This window comes from Catharus ustulatus, chromosome 2, assembly GCF_009819885.2.
Source record: "Catharus ustulatus isolate bCatUst1 chromosome 2, bCatUst1.pri.v2, whole genome shotgun sequence".
Lineage (NCBI taxonomy): Eukaryota > Metazoa > Chordata > Aves > Passeriformes > Turdidae > Catharus > Catharus ustulatus.
In genome coordinates, this window is record NC_046222.1 from 22,880,934 (window position 1) to 22,906,377 (window position 25,444).

The window sequence follows — 25,444 nt, forward strand, 5'->3', positions numbered from 1 at the left end:
CCGCCGCCGCGTTTCCTCGCCCTGACCGGCACTGCAGGCCCCCGCACCGCCGGGCTCTCCCACGCTGCTGGCCCCGATTCTGCTGGGCTTCCCCCGCTGCCAGGCAGCCCCACCCGCCGGCCTTCCTGCTTCTGCCATGCTCCCCTGCACTGCTAGCCCCAGTTCTCCCGGGCTCCCCCGCCCTGCTGGCCCGGGCTCTGCCGCCCTCCCTGCCCCGCCCTGCTGGCTCAGGCTCTGCCGCTCACCCCCCGCACTGCTGGCCCCGCCTCTGCCAGGCTTTCCCACCTCTGCCGGGGCCGGCCGGGCTCCAGCTTGGCTTGGGGCTGCCGCGGGCTCTCACTTCCGTGTTGGCAGCTTTTAGAATTTTGTTAATGTATTAGCCGCCCCGGAATATTGGCCGCACTTCCGGGTTTCCACCAAAATTTTGGTCAAATTGGTGCGGCTTGTATTCGTGAAATTACTGTACCTCATGTGAAGATGCCATCACTTATACGTGCCAGATTTGGCCTTGACATGGTATGTGAACCTACAGCAAGATTTGAATTTTACAATTAGCTTCACATGCTCCAATTAGTTTCTCAAGCTGCACAGAAAGCAGAGGAAGTTCAATAGTGAGATGAGTGAGCTTTTGAAAAAACATTATAGGGAATAATTGTGCTCTGGAGAATTTATTTATTTACTAATGCAAACAGTACACACTGAGATAACATCTGGCAGTGTTTATTACAATGAAACCAAATCAATACTTCTGTCTACTACAATATCTGTTCACAAAATAGTCATCCCTTCTGGCATCCATAAGAAATACTCAACTATCTATTACAGTAGTCTTTGTCAGCAAAACCAGAGGTTGATACCCTAATTCTTCTTTTAGCAAGAATTAGATGTACCTAGATACAAGAATGATGGTGGAAAACTGGAGAGAGAGATGCAGTTTGTAGCATCACAAAGAACATTATAAATTAATAAAATCATAGAAATGAAATTTTAAACCTATGAAATGCTTGGGTTGGCAGTGACCTTCAGAATGATATTGTTCCATCTTGTTCCCCCTGTCACTGGCAGTGATACCTTCCACTAAAGCAAGTTGCTCAAAGCCCTGTCCAGCCTGGCCTTAAACACTTCCAGGGATGCGGCATCCACAACTTCTCTGAACAACATCCTTAAAGAATTTCAAAAAGCAACAGATCCTAGATCGTTTTTCTTGTGCCTCAGGGGAGGATCCTTGTCGATGGAAAGTTAAACCTGAGTCAGCAGTGCCCTGGAGCCAGGAGGGGCAACCCTGTCCTGGGGGCATCAGGCACAGCATCACAGCCAGGCAAGGGAGGGATTGTCCTGCTCTGCTCTGAGCTGGGGCGGCCTCACCTCGAGTGCTGGGGGCAGTTCTGGGTGCCACAACACAAGATGAAGAAGGGCCTTGAGGGGGAGCCATGTGAGGAGGGGCTGAGAGGGCACTTGGTCTGTTCAGCCTGGAGGAGACTGAGGGGAGACCTCAGTGCAGGTACAGCTTCTTGTGAGGGTGAGAGCAGGGGCAGGCACTGATCTCTTCTCTGCAGTGGTCAGGGACAGGAATTGAGAGAGTGGCCTGAAGTTGTGTCATTTAGGTTAAGTATTACAAAAAGTTTCTTCACACAGGGAGTGGCTGGGCACTGGAACATGTTCCCCAGGGAAGCAGTCATAGCACCAAGGCTGACAGAGTTCAGGAAGCATTTGGGCAATGGTCTTGGACACATGGTGTGGCTCTTGGAGTGTCCTATGTAGGATCAGGAGTTGAACTCAATGATCCTTGTGGGTCCCTTTCAACTCAAGACAGTCAATGATTCTATGAGTACTTTCGCTAGTGAACTGCTAGGCCTTTTGAAGCATTTTAAAGCCATAAGTAAAGAGAGAAAATTTGACTTCTCATTTCTTTTTGAAGCCAGGATTCAAAAAGAAGTGATACCAAACCTTTCCACATAATTAAAAATCCAAAAATAAATTTGTTTTGAAAGTTCTGTGTATTAGAATTCCAAGTAAGCCCTTTCATTTTTTACTATTTCTATATTTGCATTATTGTACATTGCTGTAGAAAAACTAGCAGTGTTTCATGCATTAAAAAAGTCACTAAGCATTAGCTTAGTTCTAACTGAACCTTCACCTTTCTGAAATTTAAGTGTCTCTTACAGTCTAACAAACAGATTGACATGCAATAAGATATGCATTACTACTTACTTATCACAAAATTAAGCAAAAAAAAAAAACACACAAAAAAATCAATACTATTATTTTTCCTCCTTCCAATTCTAATTGCTATAATTTTGCTTTTGTTGAAACAGTCATTTCCAAAGAAAAATTGTATGTCTGATTAATGTGACTATACATAAAATAAATGTACATTTGCCCCTGTTTAATTTCACATTTTGCTGGCTCATTGTTGAAGGCATTTCTGTTTGTACAGGACCTAGAGGTGAAATAAGACCTTCTGTGCTAAACCAAGTCCTGAGGCATGGTTTATGTTCAGAAGTTATTGTGGCGATATGTTACCTTTTTCCCATAAAAACTTCACTTTGACAAGATAATTGGGATAGTAATTAAGAAATGGAGAGAGCTGGGAGAAGAGGCGACACAATTTCTTTTCATCTCTCCTGGTCAAGATCTACTGGGCAGAGGAGAGCACATTTTAATTTAGACTGGTACACTGAGCAGCCACTATATGCTATTACATGATGCCTGTTTCTATAATTTGTGTTTGGTATGATTTGCACTAGGATTTCTTAAACTTCTTACTATTTCTTGCCCTCCAAACAAATAATGCCTTACTAGAACCTAGAAGTCCTAATGACATGGCTATTAAGAATGAACTGGGGAAGAATTACAACAATAGTGCTATATTGGCAAAGTGGTGAAAGAAAACAAAACCTGACCTTCCTTCCAAGCATTGGAACTAGTGAAAATCCCACTAAAGTAAATGGAGTCCCTATTTAAAGGGCAACAGTACAACTCCCACTGCTATCCATTTAGCCATATGAATTTGTGCTACGCTTGTAAATACACAGATTATTTGACCTCACTTTAAGTGAGAAGATTGAGATTTCAAAAGTGCAGATCAGGCTCCATTTCTATATTTAAACACAGGACAAATGCAGACTGGGTTCTGAAAGCTCTCAACACTAAACAAGATCAGCACAGGACTTTCCACTTGCATATCAGTGATGCAGAGGAATAAAAAGGCCAAACTGGGACAGAGATTGGGACTTTTACATTTGGATTCAGGGTAAGGAAGGGCCCAGCCCTAGTTCAGCAAAAACTGATTTGTTTGAACTGTATATGAAATTTTCCAGTTTCCTCATCAACTCCACAAACTGAAGAACTGTTTTGTAAGTTAGTTTTAAAACTGAGCTAGGTAAAATGGGGGAAGGGAATAATTTCTAACCAATATAGTCTTGTAACCTTTCATAGAAGAACTCCAAACCAGGAATTAATCCAAAATAAACTTCCATTTAACTAGTACTGGGCACAAACATGCATGTGACAAATTTTATGTCACTTTGGTATTAAAACAGGATAAATCTTGTTGTTTCAAGAGAAAAAAAAGGCTCTTTGAAGTAAGAAGGATGTATTTATTTTACTGCCTTTTTAACCAAAAAGTAAAATCTTTTCCTCTCCATCAGTTAAGGAAAGCCCTGCATTTCCAGCAGGACATCAACCAGAGCAGTTGGGGACTGTTCCTCACCTGTGGCAGGACTTTTGGAGAGGGGGGAAAAGATGAATACATAAATGCATCAGACATACCATAACCCAAGCCATGTAAAGGCCCGGCTCACCTCTTTATCTGTAAAAGAAGTGATCAGAAAATGGCAGCACTTCATCCAGAAATGGTGTGCAGAGATCTGGCACGGAGCACAGGTGATAATTATGTTTGCATTACCTCTCCGGGCACTACAGAGAACACTGGCTTTTTCACATCACTTACCTCCAGCCCTGAATTTCACCCAGTTCTACAGCCCTGAGTTGCTAGCTCTAGGGAGCAGCAGAAGGGAATTACAAAGTCCTATCCCACTCAGACAATGGGACCAAGTACTGGCAGCAGCAGAAGTGAGATTAAAGTGTTTTGTAACATGGATATGTCAACAAAGAAAAAGCAGGGAGAAAAGCCCACTACCCTTTCTAAGCTTCTGCCAGTGCCCCCATGATTAATCACAACACAGCTTTGAGAATTAGTTCAGCATTAAATAAATAAATTCTATTTTGTTATACAGTATACTCCTTTTACAAGAAATAGAAACATAAGGATCTTAAAGAATATCTACTATATGGTATAGATACATTCTAAACATTATGACAGAGATAGTGTAAGATATTTTTAGAAATTAAATGCTTTTTAATGTAATTAAGTAATAATTAAGACAATCACATAGAAAACTGTGCTACTGACAGTCCCACAATGCAGGAACATCAAAATTGTTTTCCACCATTCTACGGCACAGGAAATTTCTGCCTATCTCATGTTGATGAAAGGCAAATTCTATAAGGGGATAGAAAACGCATTCATTTAAAAGTAAAATGTACCTAGCACATTTGGAATTCTCTAGGACATGCTGGTAAGAAATCCTGTCCATGGAAGAATCACCAAGTGTTTAGTCTCTAGAGCTTCTCTTTGGCTGCCTCTAGGCTGAATACCATCCAACAAGATCCTTCCCTTTGCCCTCAATACATCCCAAGTACTAGACAAAGCCCCTAACTCTGGGGTTTGAATTCCACTTGGAGTCCTGTATCTAAACATTACTGCATCTAGCTTTGGACCTGGTAGCACAGTGTCCCCTCTCACCACCTATTTCCATATTTTTGCAATAGTATGAAATTTATATATGAGAAAATAATGATGTTTTGAACATCACAGAAGTTTGGGGACTAAATGCAAAGATTTGGTTCAATACCAGTCCAAAAACATATCTATTTATATCTTTTATAGATTACAATCATAATTATTAGTTGGGATTACCTTCCTACACTAAGAATTTTCCTGAACTCTTGCAAAAGGACAGTTCCCTGGACAGGGCAGGAAAATACTTGAGGTGACCATGACAGGTATCCTACTAAACTAAGTCTTTGCTAGACATCCAGAGCTGTACTAATATCTGATTGTTCTCTTCAGTGCCATTCTGGAGCCACAAGTCTCAGCACATGGGCACAAGAACACCACAGTATAATAAAGTGAACTTACACTGAAGTGAACAAGAGTTTGCCATGATAAATGTGCTCTTGAATGGCAAGCATGATCAGAGGAAGGGCAGCTGTAGATGTAAAGGAGCAGTATTTTCGAAGTTGCAGACACACAAGAAGCTGGGAAGTAGTAATATGCCAATTTCTGACACACGAAGAAACCACAAATGGGATAATTTCTGAAGTGATGTCACATGACCAGGAGGCAGCAAGACAAATTAAATAGCATTGAAGCCCTAACAAAAGTAAAAAGAATAATCCTTTCCTTCCTGCAGGACTTAAACAGTTATGAGGAATCAAAACTTTTACATTCAGGTGCCATCCATGAGCATCACTACCTATAGCAACCTTGCCTATTGACTCAGGGATTTTTAACTTCAAATCATGCTATACTTCCAGTCGAGTTGATAGACTAATTTACAGTAATTTCACGATTATAAGCTGCACCATTTTGACTAAAATTTTGGTCCGAACCCAAAGTGCGGCTTATAATCAGGTGCGGCTTATATATGGACAAAGAACAAAAAGTTGCTCTTTTAGTTTGGAGGACAGGTGTCTGCTGAGAAAGGCAGGAACTTCTCTGTTTGAAAAGGAGAATGTAAACCCCCTCTCTCCAAATTATTATAATTTGGAAATCAAGGGGCTTTCAGGCAAAAATATGGAAATTAGGAATAACAGTTCTTTTCTAGGGAAATCAAAATAGAAATACAGTACTACAAAGAAACAAACTCCAAACCCTGACAAAGTCAGAGTACAACCTGACACCCTGTCAGGCAGGGTGTTGGTAGCAGTCCCATTAAATGGTGGCTGCATCCTCCTGCAGTGACAGATGTGGCTCAGTTGGAGTAGTGCTCCTGTAGAAGGTGCAGTTTCCCTCTAAAGGTCCAGTGGTGACGTGGAGAAATCCGGTTTTCCTCTGGAGTCCAGTGGAGAAAGGGGCTGCCTTAGTGTCCCAAAGCCTCTGTTTTTATCTTGGTAAGAAATGTTGGGCTCTTCCCCCTGGCTGGAGCAACTTTCAATGGGATGAAGTAATTTTATCAGTCACACAGTGGGACTCAATGGGCCATTAGGCAGACAATGACTCCCTGGAGGAAGGATGGGGTTTGAAAAGATAAAGAACAATGTCCCATCTGGTTTCAATGGATGGCCCATTAGCAGATTGTCTGCCATGGAGATAAGGATCACTGTCCCCATCCTCAACAGATGGTGGTAGAACAGATACCTTTTATCACACTCTGTATTGTAACATGCAGCTTATAATCAGGTGCGGCTTATATATGGACAAAAAAACAAAAAGTTGCTGAAACCCAGAAGTGCGGCTTATACTCAGTGCAGCTTATAATTGTGAAATTACTGTAATTCTGTACCTTCCTGGTCACCTGGTTCCTGGGTCCCTCAGCATCCTCTCTCTGCATTCCTCAGGCTTTTGTGATGCCCTGACCTCTGGAATTTCCCTCTGGTTGCTAACAACATGCAGGCTAAAGCTGTCATTGAGGCACTAAATTCGCCTCAAAGGATGATCATTTTAGAGCTGTTTGCTTCAGTAATCCAGTATCACTTGTTCTGGGGAAGTGACAGCCACTCAGACATAAGAAGGTTAGTTGTGTATTAAAACAGGGCAATAGACATGACAGATTATCCTCTTCACTTGAAACCCTAATGAACGGAAAAAGGAACTGTGAAGAGACAAGAATTCATCTGACTCTAATTCTTCCAGTGATGGTCTGATCTTACAAACTCTATACACAGGAACTGTGCCACTATACCCCACCTAAATGAACTGGAGCTGCATGATCATGATCTAATCTGGTTTTTATTCAGAGAGGGCATGCAGTGATCTGCTGCACAACTGCTACCATTGCTGTTGAGAAATGCACACCTTATTCTTGTAAGGGTTCTGCTGGTAAGTGTCACAGGATTCTTAATTACTTGCTGCAAATCTTGGAAGAAATGGGATAACACTCTTCCATTCTACAAAAGATTTTAATTATTCAAAATTTCAGTAAGAACACTGCATGAACTAGAATGAAACTTCTAAGGAAATACGATGAAAAAAACAATCTGCCAAAGAAAGCAACAGGTTCAAAAAAATTGTTAATGCAGGTTTTGACTCAGAGATTACTTCAGTTATTGCTGACACGAAAACATTTTACACAGTCAAATACATCTTTTTGGTTATTATTTAGAAATAAACAAATAAAATTCTGATCTCTTTCATGCCAGTGGAAACTGTTAAAAACAACAGACCAATTTTGGCACAACAAATTAAAATCTCTTCCTAATCTATTATCTAGATGCTTCAGGGGCAGTGGCAGGAAAGAGGCCAGTAAGAATGAGATCCTCTATGGTAAAATTCAGAGATAGACAATTTAGCCTAGTAAAGGAAAGAGACCAGAAAATTTGGGTAACTTACATTTTTCAGACTGCCCTACATGAGACTTTGGAATTTGAAATGATTCAGCGAGAGTGTCCTCAGGGACACTGATGTAAATATAGAGTAACCACAATGCCTTTCTCTGGAGTTCCTCCCATTCTACACTGGTTTAGCTAAACAATTTCATTTAAGATCGAACAAAATAGGAGTACTTCAGAAAAGGCCAGGTCTGTGCTGCTTTTTTGCCTTTCATAGTTTTTCTAATGAAATCTCTGGTCTGAGATAACCTTCCTTGCTCAATAATACTTACTCTTTATTTTATCTTGAAGTAAAGTAGCAAATGCTTTGATAAATGGAGGAAAAGATTTTCCACTTTCACCATAACATCTTCAGGTGCTGAAATGCTGAACTGTTTTACTACAACTTGCTACAGCAATGCTACACAGGGAATCAATGCTTATATTCCCATGCCTTTTTAACATGAGTGAATCACAGCCCATACTCCTTTATATACTAAAACAACCACACACCAGAGAGCCATTTTTCTATCCTCATCTATTCTGGCCCACTATTCTGCAAAAACATGAGCTGCCATCTATGAAAAAAGTCATAATTCTACCCATTTTTACTCTGCAGCTGATGCTCTTAACCTCCAGACCTACAACGTACAAAGCCCCACACAACCCCTCCACTTCCCCAAAAAACCGTTAAATATCTGTAAGAAAACAAAAAAACCCCATGAGACATAAAAAATAATTCCCAACTGCTAAATTATGAATGAGACTGATTAAAACCAATCTGAGAACTAAGAAAATTTTATCAGTTCTTGGCCAACTGCATTTTGAGATTTGCAGTTTCATTAAGTGAAAACATCTTTCTAGGATGTTTGCATGAAAATTCAGAAAACAGAGGCAATCAGAAGAAAGACAATTACAAAGCTCTTAATCTCCTGAGACATTTACCTTTTTGTAGCAGCTTTACTCCAGCCTCATTACATATTGGCTCTGATCATCAATCCTATTTGCAACTTTCAACTGTCTCCATGTTCTTTATCAGAGGAGCTTGTATCAGGCAATACCTGGAGTGTCTCCATTAATCCAAATTTTAAAAAACAGTAACTGAAACAAATCAGTATTTAGGCACTGACTGGAAAGAAAGCCCTGTAGACTCACCATGACTGAAAATGTCTGAAAGTGTCTATGCGAATCCCTCCTCTGTCCTACTCTAAAAATGAAGGGTCAAAGCAAAATGCTGGCAGCCCAATGAAATCTTTGAAGACTCTGTGTGCTTTCCAGTTATGAGAGGATGGAAAAATGAAAACCCGGGAGATCTTTCAGGAACATCAGGCTTTATTAATCAGGAATGTACTTGCCACATACCAACATTCCCAAATGGTACACTGAGTCAGATTAAAGTCAGGGAGTAACAGAACCCATCCAGTTTGGTCTTCTGTCTTATGGGAAGTTCCAGCACACTCTGGGAAATGGATTTCCAAGCCATTCCTTAAAAAAGAAACCTCCCCTGCTTCCACTGTACCCATACGTTGTGTGTTCCAGCACTTTACAACCCATATAGTCAGAACATGGCTCCTAATACCTAACTTGGTAATTTTAATTTTCACTGCTTGTTGAACTGATTTCTTTAGGTCTTTCTCCCAGTGGACATGAAGAACAATTAATCACTGTGCTCTTGATTATAAATTTTCACTCACTAGATTTTTTTAAAACTATTTTTTAAAGTATATTCGCCTTAAGGTAAACAAAAGAAACACTTTCAGAAGCATGTAATGCCAGGTAGGTCTCCCACATATCCTCTTGCACCTGGGCCAGATAACAATCAACCAGTTTCTGCTTTCTCCACAATTTTAACTCTAGGACAATTACTGCCTTGACAAACACTTTTGACCTCTCCACATTTCCACTGGGGTTCCAGAGGTAGAAATCAGAGCAGAATTTATCCCCATGAGTTTCTGGATTAATGCCTTGATAAAGGAAGGGGAAAAGGCAAAATTAATTCTCTTTGTAAGTGTGCAAGTGCTATTCCTCAGGGATAGTTGGCCCCAAGACATTGATCTTTGTTCAAAGCAAGCACACTTCAATACTCATTTCACATTTGCAGCACAGCTTTTACAAGTCAATAAATGCATCACAGACAAGGCTTAAACTCACGAGAGCCTATATTTTGTCAGAGGACCAGGAACTGGGAATGGACTTAAAGCCCATCTTAGACCTGAAATTCTAGCTAAAACAGCAAGTTATTGGAGGAAAGGACAGGTCTCAAAATCCATCAAGAACTGTGAGGATTCTTGCACTCTGAAGAACAGGGTAATGCATGTAGTGCTTGTTTGTTGTTCCAAAACTCTCCCTTCATCTAAAAGCAGTGCTGTGATGGACGAAGGCCTTCCCACCCTGACATCCTGACGCTACACATGCAGCCTGCACTCTGGGACGCCACTTTACTGTGTCACATTGGCTTGGGTTCTGCCTCTTCCTTTCCTTATGCCTGCAAGCTCAATTGAACTTATGAAAATTCAAACTGTCTTCTGTCTGTTTCATACATCATCAGCAAACAATCACTAGACAAAATGAATTTGCTCTCTGTAAATTGGAGGTTACACAAATGCCTCTGCTGTATAACGCAAAAAAAAAAAAAAAGGAATAAAGTTTGGTGTGCAAGGTTAACTCAGCATGGAGGAAAGTAGCAAAAAGAGAGAGAACACAAACAATAAAATACTCAGAAGTGAAGAGAGTGACATAAGAAATACTTCTGTAAATTGGAGTTGGCCTTGCTACTTTTGAGTGATGGGATTAAACAAAGGCACAAGCAAGTTGTGAAAGATAACCCCCAAGAGTGGCTGTATTGCCAATCCTCATGATTTGCCTACGCAATGTACTTATTAATAATAACAATGGTTACTATTTATCCCTTAAGAGCTCTGCAAACACAAATTCACAAATTCACTAATGTTCACAGAACTGTATCAGTTTGAACCAGATTGAGAAGTGATCTGCTGAACGAGGCACAGTGAGGTTAAATGACTTGTCCAATGACACTCATTGATCCAGTATCCATAAGGATTAGAACAGTGGATCTCTTGATCACTGATCAGATCAGGCTGTGTGAAGCTGAAACACTGACAAACCAACCTCTTTTTTTTAAAAAATAACATGTCATATACTCCTTATTGCCCTCAGCCCATGGTAACATAACTAAAACTATTGCTTTGAAAGCACATATTTTCCTACCACACACAGTATGTGTGTTGTCATTGTCTCATTCCAAAATCATGCAGACACTGAGTGTGAGCAGAGGTACCTCCTCATGCTTGACTTAATCCTATTAGGGGTTAGTCGCAAACAGCAAAGTACTAAACCACATCCTTAAAGTTGAATATTTGAGTAGTCCCATTGACCTCAATAGATCTGCTTGCCCATCAGCCCACACGACTTTAGTTCAGAGAACCCAACAAAACAAGAACCCAGCCCACAGACCTTTTCCATTAGGAGAATATCTGTACCACATTCAGTAAGCAGAGTTTTTCACGCAACTGTCTGACAGATGTTCAGGTGATGTTTATCCTAATGTTTCTTCTAATGCCATGTACCAAGTATTTTTTATTAGACAAAACTTGGTTCATCTTGTATTAATCATTTGATTTAGGGACATTCCTACATTAAAGCAAGATTTCCACACTTTAACTAAAGAAATAAATTACAAAACTACCAAGAGAAAAGGATATGGCTTGCCTTTTCTCTTTGTTGTTTTTGGGTTAATACAGGAAAGCCCAAATGCCAAGTTCACCTTGTTAAGAGTCTTACAATTAGAAACCTGATTATAGCAAACACAGAGGGAACAAATCCTTAAAGCATACCTTCCTCGATAAAAAGTGCCACTATTTTTATTGTCAAGCAACTATTTAGATGGACATGAGGTACAGCAAGAACATTTTACAGGATATATGTGCTTATGCAAAACTGTCCTCGCTTCTCTGTACTCCAGAGACAGCCTATGCCAAGGCTACAGAACTTAAAAGCAGCTAGAAGTTTAAAAGTGGGGGGTTTGTGGGTTTTTTTGTTGTTGTTATTGTAGTTTCTTTTGTTAGTATGTTTGTGGTTTTTCAAAGTTATTAGCACAAGAAACTCAAGGATTAAAAAATGGCCCTTTACTTCTCAGAATGCAAAGAAGACCTAGGCAGAACAGTCTTAGGAGTAATGATCCCACACTCCATTGCCAGTTTGACCACTGATTTACTTGGACCTTGAGAAAGCTGCTCAACATCTCTGTGTAGATGCACTTGACACTCTTGATAAAAAAAGGAAACCAAAAAATATTTCCTAAACATGAGTTTTACACTTGTGTATTTATTTCCCCTTCAAAATCTAGTGTCTCACATAACTAAGAAAAACTAATCCCAGCCAGCACCAATTGCTACTCTTATTTTGTCTTGGGCTGTCCATGCAGGTCTTAGTGACCATCTGGATCCTAAGGATTCAAAGAACTTCCCCATAATTCACTCTTGCGCTGCTGCTGCATTTTGGAAAGAGAATTACTCCTTCTTTCCAGCAAAATTTTTCCTGGTTGTTCACACTAAATTGCAAGACAAGCATGAAATTTGGTAGTCACAGATTCAGAAGAGTTCCCCCATTTTTCCCTGAACACCTCCCTTTCTATTTCTGGTGGACTCCGCAAATCCACGAGTGTTTTCAATTTGGCTCACCAGTGTAATTGCTAGATTAACCACTGGTGGCCAAGGAAGCTGCTCACATTCAGCAATGAAGAGCAGAAAATGTTAAATACCAATCACTGGCCACTGCCTGCAGTTAATACACAATATTTAAACAACACAATGGCATGGCCCTTGCCAGTAATGTAAAAACATAGTGGAGTAGAGCCAGAATGGCACAATCTGCCTGTCTGAGTCATGCTTGGCACTGTGTGCTGGAGGGGCAGGCTTTAGCTGCCCACAGTGTAACTACCCTCCAGCTAGTTTACAATAAAACATCAAAATATATTAAAAAAGGGGGGTGGGGGTGGCAGCAAAGGCATGATAAATCCCCTCTAATAGTTAAAATATTTTAAAACTGGAGTACAAAAGTACTACTTTGGAAGAAGGCTCTGGATTTCATTACAGACTGCACATTTTGATCTTAAACAAGGAAAAAAACCTGCCTTTCTTAGTATGTAATATTCCACAGCTTTGTACTGTTCAACTAAAATCAATCTTTTTCTTATTTCTACAAGCTTCTGAATTTTTTTCATATATTGTTTCATTTGATTAAGAGTATCCAAATCTGCTATATTTTCCAATCCTCTTTTGCATGCCTGTTGTTCAGTCACTGAAGCTCCAAATCTTAATTATTTACCCAAATACATTCAATAAACAGATTCTAAATAAAGGTAGATCAGAGTGATGTGCAATCTGACACGCATTTATGGAATAACTATGCTCTTAAAAAAAGCTCCTTTCTTGCTGAGACATAGATGTTGACTATTTTGTTGTGTCACAGCAGAGATGAATTAGGCATTTCTGCCTTCATCTGCACCTGTGATGTCATCAGAAAGTTGTTTGTTTTTTTCTCATACAGAGGAGAATTTGTTATGACATCGTGAGAAGAGAATAAACTGTATTTTTTTGCTATAAGGAATCTTCTGCTACTTTTTGTTATCTCTGCACCAATGCGCAGAAATCCTCACTGACAAAGCAACAGCAACTCTAACTCAACAGAGATGCACAGTATTCCTAATACTATTCAAAACAAAGCACCAAAGAATGATCTATTCAGTGCTCTGAAATTGAAGATCTGCAAGATGTAAGTTCCTTTTTAATTTTTAAATAAAACATCCTTTGAACTTCTAAATCCCATTCAAGGGGACTCTGACCTTTATCCAAGACCAGCTACTGTGCTAACCCTTTGGATGCATGTAGAAGAAAAATATGGACAAAAGGTACCAGAAAAGCTTTTACTTACATGAATGCAGTGTGGCTTAATCTTTTTGTTTTTAAGGTGCAGTGATTTCAGCATCTACAATGTAACTTCAGGCAGTCTGAAAAGAAACAGGTTAAAATCTCTTTCAGTTATAATTGGTATTTCAGATTTAATTAAAAATTAAACTTTCATAATGTTTCACCATCCAAAGCAATGCATTATCAGTCAAGCGTAGCCTTTTTTTTTGTTAAAAGAAGCTCTTCCCAGAGTAGCTTGCAATGAAAGAAAAAGGGAAAAAGGCAATTGAGAGTAGCAAAATGTATTTCTTCAGCAAAAGATCTCTGAATAATTTGGAAAGAAGCCTTCTGCCACTTAATTTTAACAATCAACCTTATACTAATTAAAAAAAAAAACACAATTAAAAAGAGACAGAAAAACACCACCACATACGAAAGACTGTGAGGATAAAAATGTTAATTTCAGCAAAACAAGGACATTGCTAGGACCAGAACATACGCACCAAAGGGAAAATATGGTTTTACATAATGCCAGCCAACAATATTTTTTACAAATTTGTTCTACAGCATGCAGCACTTTCAGACTGTTGCATGGAGGAGCAGAGAAAGACAAGTTCGGAAAGAGGAAAGCTGTTTTTAAAGTTTACTAGGCAAAAGGTCCCTTGCAACCTTTTGTTAAGGGATATGAAATAGCTCTTCTATAAAACTGCATGGTTTCTTATCGTGCAAAATAAATGTCACATTATTGTGCAAAATATATGATTAAGAAGTGGTAGCTGTAGACACAGCATTTGAACAGATGCAAAACTATTTTTTTTCCAAACTGGAGTTGAAATAGTTGGAATGACAATAAAACTCCAGGGGTTGTACCATAAATATGAGTTTAAATGTTAGACTGGAGTTTAAAACCTGTGGTTTTAATTATATCTAATTATAAAGGCTCCAAAACCAGGAGAAATGAGAAAAACAAAAAAAAAATTAATAATAAATTAAAACAATTTTGCAATAAGTTGCCAGGATTTGGCCTAGTAACAACATACCATACAGCAGTATACACAGACACATACAACATACCACTGACTCATTAAAGGAACAAATCAAAACTTCATTAAATTTTATTTTTAAAAGGTGACAGCAGAACTTGCCTAATTTACTCCATTCAAAGTCAAAGCTGTTCTCCTCACCAGCAGCACACTCACAGAGACAGTCAAATAAATCCCAGATGCAAATCTAATACTGTTTTTAAATGTACCACAGGCTGGGAGAAATTCCTAAGTGTAATTTTACTTTGTTCTCCCATAAGTAAAAATCCAGTTCCTCAGATGTCAGTGTTATATGAGACTTCTCAATCCATCCTCACGGATTTTTAAAATAAAACATACTGTATCAGACAATATACTGTCAGACAAACATATTCATACATACACCAATACCACAAACAAAAATGAGCTCACAAACTTATTTGTAGGTTTAAGTTTTCCACTCTGTCAAGATCAGAGGAATTGAAGACCAGGGGGCAAAGCAGCGAGCATGGAAGGGGACAGCACAGGAAGAATCAGAAACAATTCTTGAGCATTTGAATGAACAAGATCCCCCCAAGATACAGGCACTAGGATGATGCTGCCGCAAAATAACATTTACAGGCTTGGATGAAATTTTTCCTGAAGGAACCATCTGACACACATGTTCCTCTTCCTTTAGACAACCTTTTATCAAACAACTTTCCTACTTTCTCCTGATTGACATCTAATAAGATAGACAAACAGTGAAGAAATCCAGGAAAAAATTGGCAAGTCCATCAGCAGATAGCAACAGCAAAACTGCCAATAAGTGATAACAGTTTCAGCTTCTGAACTTCCATTTCTTTCACTTTCTTCCCCTTCCAGATTTACCTCTTTTCTAACATCTTCAGGACTGTAGTACTGGCTTGCTGGCAGGGAAGGAGTGGGGCAGCAGTATTTAAAATCCATTCTTCTAATGAATGCAGTGAAAAACTGACCTCAACTGAGAAGACAAAGAGCATTCACTGATGGTGAAATGTATCCCTGTGTAGAGAGCCCGCATAGAGACTGCATCACTGAAGCCCTATTCCAACGACCTAAATAGGAATAAATTGGTGCATGGACTTCACCACAGAGAATTTTGTCCAAAATCTGCATTTTCTTGTAGAGAATGAGGAAAGATGTGGCCCTCTCCTGTCAAAGCACAAAGGCATAGCACCTCCTTCCCATGCTGGGAACAATCCTGAAAACTGCTCCTCAGTGTATCTTCCTAGAAGTTTTAACCTGAAGTCTTTTGTGCTTTGTCCACGTTCTTCTGATTGGAAAGGGAAAGGAGGGAACGCAACATTTGACATTACTCCGTAAGTTAGCCCAAGGGCATCGTGCCTGCAGATAAAGTGGTCCCTTTCCTCAAGGCAGGCATAAATTAGCACACTGTGATTCTTCTAATACAAGAAATGGAGCCTCGGATAAAGCTCTCTGTAAGAGCTTGCCTGCACAGGTGAGGATGTTTAACACTTGTGGGGCAGTAGATTGTGATTGTTGAGTGAAAGGGGTGCCCTAATCCCCTTGTGGAAAGGAAGAGACATGGCTCAAAAACAGTCAATGAACTTCTGCTTGAGAGAGGCCTGAGAGCTCGAAATGCAAGAATGAGGAGTATGGCAGGTAAGGAATGAGCCACGTGAGTATAGTGTTAACAACATAGCAAGTGTTACCTCTTAGTAAAGGCTTTAAAAACAAGTATCAGATGGTAAACAAGCTTCACTTTGCTTTCTCACAATTCCTTCTTACCATAAAGCTTATGCAGAGTCTAAAAACTGTGAAAGCTACCAACTCTACGACTGAAGTTCATTAGCAATATTTCATTACTTGCATGGGCTCCTGACTCTACTTTGCCTGACTCATGTTTATGGCCTAATTCCCATTCTTCAGTAAGAATCAGATTCATTCAGTCTAAAACTTAAAGAGAAGGAAAAAAGAAGTAATTTTTTATTGGGAAACATTTCAGAAGGTTTCAGCCTTAGCAAACTCTTAGCAGCAAAGAAGTTCCATATCTGTAAGGCTTTGATTTTCCTTGAGTACCTTAAGTCAACCGGAGCAGGTCAGTTAGAGTCATACATAACTGATTAGTTACAAGGAGAAGAAAGACTAGAGGAGAATTCAGTACAAGACTTTTTGATATCTTTAGAAATTTCTAGATATAGAAATTAAAACCTCTGTCAATTGATCTTTTTCAAGCTCGCTTCTTGACCTGGAAATCAATGAGGAAGTCACAGCCACAAGTAACTATTCAAAGAAGGTAAAATACTGATGTCCTTGTTCAAGAAAAAAAAAACTTCATTAAAAATATTAAGGAACTTGTCTTCAACAACCAGGGAAAGAGGGGAAAGGGAGGGCACTGAATGATAAATGGACATACACAAACAAAAAACAAAGCCCTTTACCTTCAAGAGAATATTAAAAAATACTTATGGGCCAGATAAGAGATCTCAATCCAGCTTCAGAGTCTAAATAATTACTTAGGATATGGCCTAGAATAATTGTGTCACAGAACGGAAAAAGGAAAGCCAACAGTACAGGCTCCTTATCTAACAACAAATATACCAACTCTGAAATTGGAACCAGTATAGACACACCAGCACAATGTTCTGTTCAGGTACACTGGTAAAACAAAAGAACAAATCTTATTAACACAGATATAGCATTACTTTGCTGCTTTTTATAGGTGAATGCACTTTAGTTAGTATTAGTTCTGCACAAACAGCTTTGTCACCTGTCCCTTGTCCTGAATGGACAGAATTTTAAAAAAAGGCCAAAAAAAAAAAAGCCAGCGCTTGAAAAATCCTCCCAAAAAGTTTGAATTGGAGCTCTTACACTTTCCAAAATATGCAGGAATTTAGGTTTTTCTCAGGTCTGCCTTCAAACTCATAACCTTTTGTGGCTCAAACTGGAGTCACAGGGCTGCTCATGGGAGAAACCTGGGGGGCTTTGTAATTTGGCAGAACGGGAGCAGAGGACAACCTACAGCATTGTACTGTGATCAAGGGTTCCTCCCATTGCTGGAATGGACAACAGGAGATTGAAGGTATCTTTGTCAAAATGGTAAATATCCATCTGTTATTGGTTCACTGCAAAGATGAGTGCCCACAGAGATTTTGTCTTCCTCATGGTATTCATCCTTTGAGTTTACTTGCCCAGTGAAGATAATATCCATTACAAATTTTAATTTCTAAACCATGGCTGTTTCAGCTAGAAAAGCATTTTAATCAGGAAAAAGGTGTATTTTTGTCTACAAGTCACACACACCCCACATCCCCCAAGAGTATTTAAACTATTTTTGTTCAGGTATGATAAAACCTGCCTTTGGGTGAAGACTAAGACTCCTTGAAATCTCAATTTCAGAAAGTTAGACACAATCAACTGTGTCAAAGCTGCAATGCATAATCCCCTTCAATGGTCACTTGGAAACAAGTAATGTAATTTCACCACAAGGGCCCTCAAACCTGTTAAACACATTGGATCTCTTAGCAGCGCAGTCCACTCCCCTCATTTATTCCTACAGCTAACAGAGTAAGCAACAAGCACTTGAGAAGCCCAGCTGTGAAAGCACATGAGAAGCTGAACTTCTCAACCCACAGAAGAGCTGGTCTCTATAACTGCACTTAGGACCTGACCTGGACTCCTAATATTTAGGAGTTTAATGGGTAGTTCTGTTATAGTTAGGTGGGACCAAGCATCCTTCTAAATACCTCTTGAAACTTTCCTCCTACACAAGGGCGATGATGGTAATCAAGTTGGCTGCTGAAAACCATGATATTCCTTATTCCAACTGTTTTCTTGCACAAGCTGTCCCTAGATCCTGTTTATGTTCCCAAGGAATAAGAACAGTGACAGCATGCAGCTTCCACGAGGCCTTGCCCAAACAATTCTTTCTCTAAAGATACAGGGTTTTTTGTGAAGTAGCTCTGAAGCTGATATTCACTGAGCATCTCTTGGAATATAGCTTGAAGACTTTACTTGTGCCCTTTACAAGCTATTGTAGCATATAAGCTTCTCCCACTTCTTTTCAAGGTTCATAGTGCTTTGATCTTCACAGCCTCACTGCTCCTGCTGAATGGTATCATCTCCCATGGCTCATATTATCTTTAGTGCATAAAATGATAATACCTGTTAAGAAGCAAGCTCTATCACACAATCACAGCAGAACGTTCACATTTATTCTGGTTTAACAGAAAAACTTACATCAATAAATGTTTCATTGTGATGGGTATTTCAGTGCAGTGACAAACTGGGCGGATAAAGGAAACGTGGTAGATATAATTTGTTTGGATTTTAGCAAGGCCTTTGACACAGTACCACACAGGAAGCTCATAGAGGCACTAGAGAATTATGGCCTGAATACTATTACAATAAGGTGGATAAAAACTGTCTGACAGATAGGAAGCAATGAGTTATTAATCAATGGTATTACAAAAGAATAGAAAGAAAAATCTACTCTGACACTGAGCAAGAAGTGCTAGGATAGGATTATTACCACTACATAGATTCATTAAGGATGAGAAAAAAAATGTAAATATTGAAAGCATCCAAAACAGATGAGTTATAAAAAAAGAAATTTAGCAAATGTGAAAGGTATCAAAATTGTAAGATCCAAATAATGGAGATGTGCACGAGCCAGAGCAATGTAGTATTTAATATATCTTAAAATATAAAGAAAGTTATCAAAAACAAATACAGAATTTTCTTACAAACTCAGAAACAGAAGATTTTCACTGTGTTTGCTTGACTTCATCATGTAACAATGCACTGGTATGGTTTAGTTTTGAAACTGGCTCCCTTGGAAGGCAAAATAAAATAATACATTTCAGTCACTGTGGTAAAGGACAATCATCTGGCCTATCTTCTTAGAATATCAGTACTAATGATTACAATTTTAAAGTTTAGAGTAATCACATATGACATTCTTAAATTCTTCCTTGGAAACACAGTACTCTTTTAGTGGTAAGTTCCTGAATTTCCACTGCCCTGCACATCTAAAGCCATTTTGTTGCTGATTTCTGGTACAGGAGGTGACATTGAGCTGTCCCCACAGAGACACTGTGTACACTTGAAGTTTAAAGGGTACTACCTCTTCACTTCCTTCACAGATCTGCTCCAAAAAAAATCAGCCTGACCCTTACCTGTTAAAGGGCAAGATCCTGGATGAAAGGTAAGGTCACATGAAAAACCCCAGGGCAATGCACATGAATCTCATGGGACATATGGCAGAGAAGGTTGAAGTGATAAACCTTTGCTTGGAAGTCTAGATAACTCCTAAGTTTTGAGCAATTAAACATAGCAGTTGAGTATATCCAGGATAAACTCATCAATATCAGCGGGATGTGAAGTTCACTATATCCTGCCTCTTTCTCTTTCCTGTGGGGAGAACACACCCCCAGCACCACAGCCTCTGCTTACTTGTGCCACTTCAACAATAAGGCAAAAATAACTTTTAATGCTCTCTTTCTTGAGACAGCAAAACTGAGTGAGTGAAAGCTACACATTTTCAATTGTAAGAAATTAAGGAAAGTTATCACAACTCTTTTTCTTGACTTATTGCTCATGGTCATTGTCTTGACATGTGACATCAAGAGACCATACCTGGTAATCTCAATCATAAATGAAATCCATCATCTACAGTTTTGGGACCTTTGACCTTCTCCCAAGATCTCCAGTATTTCTTCTACTCTCACACAGCAGCCCAAGCCTATCTATTCTTCCTGACCAGCCCCTGCTTCCCTCTGTCTTCACTGTGAGAATCTGCCTTGTCCACACTGCAAATCTTCCCTTTTTCCTTCTTGCTGTAGGCACAGAAGGGAATAGGATGAAGGTGTGACACTTCCTTCACAGGAGAAAGAGCGAGTGAGGTAATTGTATTAGCAGAGAGGCAGGAATTTATGGGTCTTGTGTTAGAGAAGTGGAAAAAATCAGAGGTGGCAATATCCACTTCAGGTCTCTGGAGCTGCAAAGTTCAAGTGTGGCTTCTGTGGCTCTGAGAGAATTTCAAATGGACAGTATGTCCATCACTGTTATGCTACCCTAAGCAGAAGCCTTATCTCCACAGGCCTATCTTGGGAGGAACTTCGGATTCTGATGTGTAAGAATCGGCATGCTATCTTTTAAGAGTAAATAAAATTGATAAAAAGCAAAGTCAGGACTACAGGTTAAGTTTGGACTCCATACAAGCAGGTACATCACAAGTGGTATCAGGACTCTTCCAGATAACACATGGACAGATTTTATTCCACCATAAGCAGAAGCACAAATCAATGCAATCTTTTACTTGAGCACATTGTAATGCTTTTGCCAGAAGGCCATTAACCTGAAGCCCAAACGCACCTCCACATTGCACAATGTCATGCCCAGAAGCTTCACATTATTTCAGTTTATGTAACTGCCATATTAAGCTCTAGGCCCAAGGAGGATACTGAACAATATCTTATTGTACCGGCTACTGAGATTTGATATTACAGGGACAATGCTACCTATCCCCTCCAATTTATCTCAGAAATCTTTGCAAATTTAATACCAGAGGACTTTGAAACCTTTGGACTGTACCACAAGTCTGCTGCTTAAACTTTTAATGCAACATTGATGCAAACTCAAATATCCCCCAATAAAGCCCATATATAATTCCTGTTTAATTAGACATCATCCTACAAGAAGAGAAATTCAAACCCAGCTGGAACTATATAAAAGTTCAAGGAAGTTCAGTTCCTGCACTGTGATTTGGCAAAGCTCTATTGCAATTTTTTTTTGCCAGAGACAATGCAGAAGAAAATAAGAAAATATATCAGCAATGATTTGAACTGATCACTGTGTCAGGACAGGAAATAATATCTGGAAGAAAAAAGGAGAAAACAATCTTCCATTTACTTTCAGTATTAGTAAAACCAAGGAAAATATTTTTATACTGTCAGCCACATCCTGCAAAATCCAGGTAATAAAGCAACAGCATAATAACTAGGTAAGTTTAAAATGGATTTCTAAAAATAATGGCTACTATTTTCTGAAGGCAAAGTATATGCAAATACATTGCAGGACTGGATTCACAGACCTCAACATCCCGTTGGCTTGGTCAAATACAAATTACACTTCTAGTTATTCCAGGGATCTTGAGATATGGAGTGCACACGCTTATATCTATGTAATATTTATCTTTGCTTCAGATACTTAAGATGAGGAGCGCATGGTATGAGCTCAGGTTTGTGGGGCTTCTGCAACAATTTAATTGCTTGTAGTTCCAAGACTAGAATTCACTGTGGCTGCATTTGCCCTACAAAAAAAACCAAAACACACCTAACATACAACAGAATGTTATTATTAGGAAAAAAAAAGGTTGGGTATTCAACTTGTTCCATAATCTACGTTTAAACAGATGAGATCAAATGCATCCTCCTGGTGGTCAACTAAACTACAGAATTAAAACTATATTTAACTGAATTAAAATATAATTTTTTAGCAATTAAAAAATCCTAACGAAAACCCATGCACAGAAAAACACTAAACTGAGTTCCATCATGTTAACACTAACACTGGGCAAAGTCTACAAGACCATATGCTAATTGTATTCCAGGTAAAGATGATGAGAAGTTCAGACATGCAAACGGTAACTAAATTTCTAATAAAATAACAACTTCAATCTTTTTCAAGTCTTTTCCAAAATACCAGAAGTGATTAGAACACATTATGGACTAGTCACTTGCCAAGTTTCATGCTTGAAATCAAAGCTGTTTTAAAATTTCCTGAACAACAACAAAAAAAAGCGTTTTAAAACTGGTAACATTCAGTCATGGTGATATAAGCAAATACCAACCAATCTGAATTTTGGAACATTCTTGATCTAATGCCTTTATGTTGCAACGAAGCCCAGAAAAATATTTCAGGCCCAATTGCTGAGACAGTGAAAATAATACTCATAAATAAAACAGGATCATTTACATATTATACAACTAATTTTTTTATTTCTTCAATATACCTTGAAAGAATTAAAAGGATAGATCCTTCAGGAACTTTGTTGTCATAACTGAGATGCATCTTCTTTTACCACATTTACCAAAGATGAACCCACCTGTAATTTGTATGGAAGAGCTAAACTCTTATTTTTCCCTCCTCTGCACCTCCCACAGAAAGAACTCAGCACCTTCAAGCAGTTTCTGTACAAATAGCTATAAAAAGGAAGTGGGTCTGTCAGGGAGGAACTGCTTAGTTTCTTTGCATGTGCTGAGGAACTCTTTCTGAATTAATGCAGGCCAGCACCATCTCATGCTCTGCTGCCCCCCCCTTTCGCCCTATTAATACATAAGGAACAAAATTTGAACCTGCACCTTCCACAGTAAAAGCACTTGTGAAATACATGAAGCCTGCCAGGATACAAAAACACCAACTGCTATTCCACTCTGTGCTACCTTTTTAAAGACTGCTGGCTATATTTTCTAATGTACCTATAAATTCTCGTTGTGTATCTGTGTGTACTGAGACTATAATATAAAATACCATATTATTTAATGACAAGTGAATGGAGGTTTGATTTTAATAATCACATAGTCTACTGTCCCTATAATCAGTTGGTAAAATAACAGGGCTAAAATTTCCAAGCAAATTCAGTCTTTCCTCCTTGAATCTCAAAATGCTTTAGAAACACGCTTTCTTTTCCATTAAGAGATTCAGTGATGCCAACAACAGATATATTATTCCCCCAGCATATCTGGAGATGCTGGAGCAGAACTCCAAAGTCCAGCCGCCAGATCTGCTGTAGCCATCTGACACAAAACCCTCCCTCATACATTTCTCTCTTTTAGCTGAAGTTTTTACTCTTTAACAATGCCCTATGACATTAATGTCTCTATATTTTCTGACTGACTGAGCCTCATGTTTGGGCAAGAAAGAAGCATTCCATTTCCTGAGTTGTAACTGAAACCAGCTTAGGGTTTTATGTAGTCACCAAACTCCTTTCTGTCCTCATTGACTGGAAGACTGCATTAAAAATACTGTAATAAATAACCAGTACAGTAGGGCCCTGATGTTCACAGAAACAAATAAATATATCTCTAATGTGAATTACAGGAGAAAAGTTGCATTTTTCTTAGTTCTAAACCACACTAAGTCCAAAAAGAAGGACTACTATACAGTAAATGTGTACAGAATTACTTCCTAGCTCTTCAGGCTGCAGAAAATTCCATCTTACATAAGTTGGTACCAAGGCCACTTACACATATTAACCTATTAAATCTGCATCCCCTTGTTGTTCTTAAAATGCTAATGAAATGTTCCAGACTCCTATTTGCAGGCCTTCTGAAGAGTCATGCATTACCACCATTTCTCTGTAAACAGGATGACAGTCCACATACCATTGGTGAGACTCTTGCTGATGGCCTGCAGAAAACTCACACTTAGTCACATTGCTCTGGCTCACCTTATTTGCAGTTCCTAAACTTAATCTGAAAACAACTTCACCAGCACTACCCCATGCCCCACAAATACAAAATAACAAATCCTCTGCAAAACCAGCAAAAAGCACATTCAAGATTTAACTTTGCTCTGGAAGCAACCCCAGTTAGCTCCTGAATAGAAAATGACACAAGCTAACGTGGAGGGAAGAGACATCTCATAGCTAAGAATAAGAGGAGAACTGTCTCTCATTTCTTAAGATGTCTGCCACAATAAGATATGTCCATATCAGGAAAAAATAAAGAACCCTATCTTTAAGTTCTTAAAAGTACAGTTTCAGTTATGAAGGGTTCTTAGCTTTGAGCAATCACTGTGCTAAAAATAAAAATGTTCAGGAAACGCATTACTCTTGAAAGTGATTTCACACACAATCTGTAAACATGTTGCCCTTTTAGGTAAAATGGCAGTTGTTTGAAAGCCAGAAGCCAAAAAACATTAAAGTGGAAGGGATCTTTAAAGACAGTTTGCAACCTAAAAAATGAAATCTGTGTCTTTTTTTTGTTTTCTCTAAAAAAGGGTCTGAAAGGACTAAGTAAAGTAGGGATGGGCAAAGAAGAAGGTTGAAAAGAAACTTCTGCACTTTTGCTTTGGAAGTTTCTGTTTATACACACATATATATATATTTACACATATATAAAAATGCAGGTGTTCTTTTCATAAAATTGAAGGCATCTCTGAGGGCCAAGATTCGTATCAATCCCAATTTTTGTCATGTTTTATGCAAATTTCATGTTTTCATTTTATCAGATATGGCTTAGAAAAGAAAACTTAAAATGCACACAGTTCAGGTAACAAGTATAATGCTGTCATAGTTTCCTTTACTATTTTTTTTGTTTTAAGGAATCCTTAATTTTCTTTTCTTTTATCCAGTCCCAATGCAGTTTGAATGCCACAATATTACTTTGTTGGAAGACATTGTGGAAAACTTCTGGTTTGGTGGGTGCAGAACACTGGATGATTGTATCTAATATTAAACTTGAAGGTGTTAAGAAACAGAGTGATTTTTATTCTTCCAGCTTTTTATTCTTATTTATTCAAATATTCCAGATTTTATTCTTTACTGTTTCTTAATTTTCTAGATGCAAGTTCTTAAGCAATGCTTGGAAAAATATGAGATTGCTAAGAACCAACTGTTTGAATAAGCAGTGTTAATAGCTAATAATGATTAAGAATTATTTGCTAAATGTATTGTTAATGAATGCCAGTCTTGTAAAGGTTTGCTTTAAACCTTGAAGCTGCTTGACTTACCAGTTCTTGTAAGTACTTGTTTGCTATAACTGATGCCAACACCCAGCTTCTCACTGCATGGCTCACACGTTGCATGCCATGATCAAATAAGAAAAGAAGGGAGGGACTGGCTCCAGCATACATTACAGACAGGTGTCAGGAATTAAAAAAGCCTTCATGCTTTACTTTTCACAAATTTGCCAGTGT

The 25,444-nt window shown here is 38.8% G+C and overlaps 1 long non-coding RNA gene across 1 annotated transcript; it reads left to right on the forward strand.

Annotated features, from left to right (window-relative positions):
• The first annotated feature begins 13,263 nt into the window (after positions 1 to 13,263).
• On the forward strand, positions 13,264 to 24,966 carry LOC116992969. The gene is made up of 5 exons (XR_004417143.1): positions 13,264 to 13,386; positions 15,407 to 16,186; positions 16,760 to 16,820; positions 19,669 to 19,730; positions 24,881 to 24,966. It is a non-coding gene; the product is annotated as an uncharacterized LOC116992969 (long non-coding RNA).
• Positions 24,967 to 25,444: the final 478 nt, after the last annotated feature.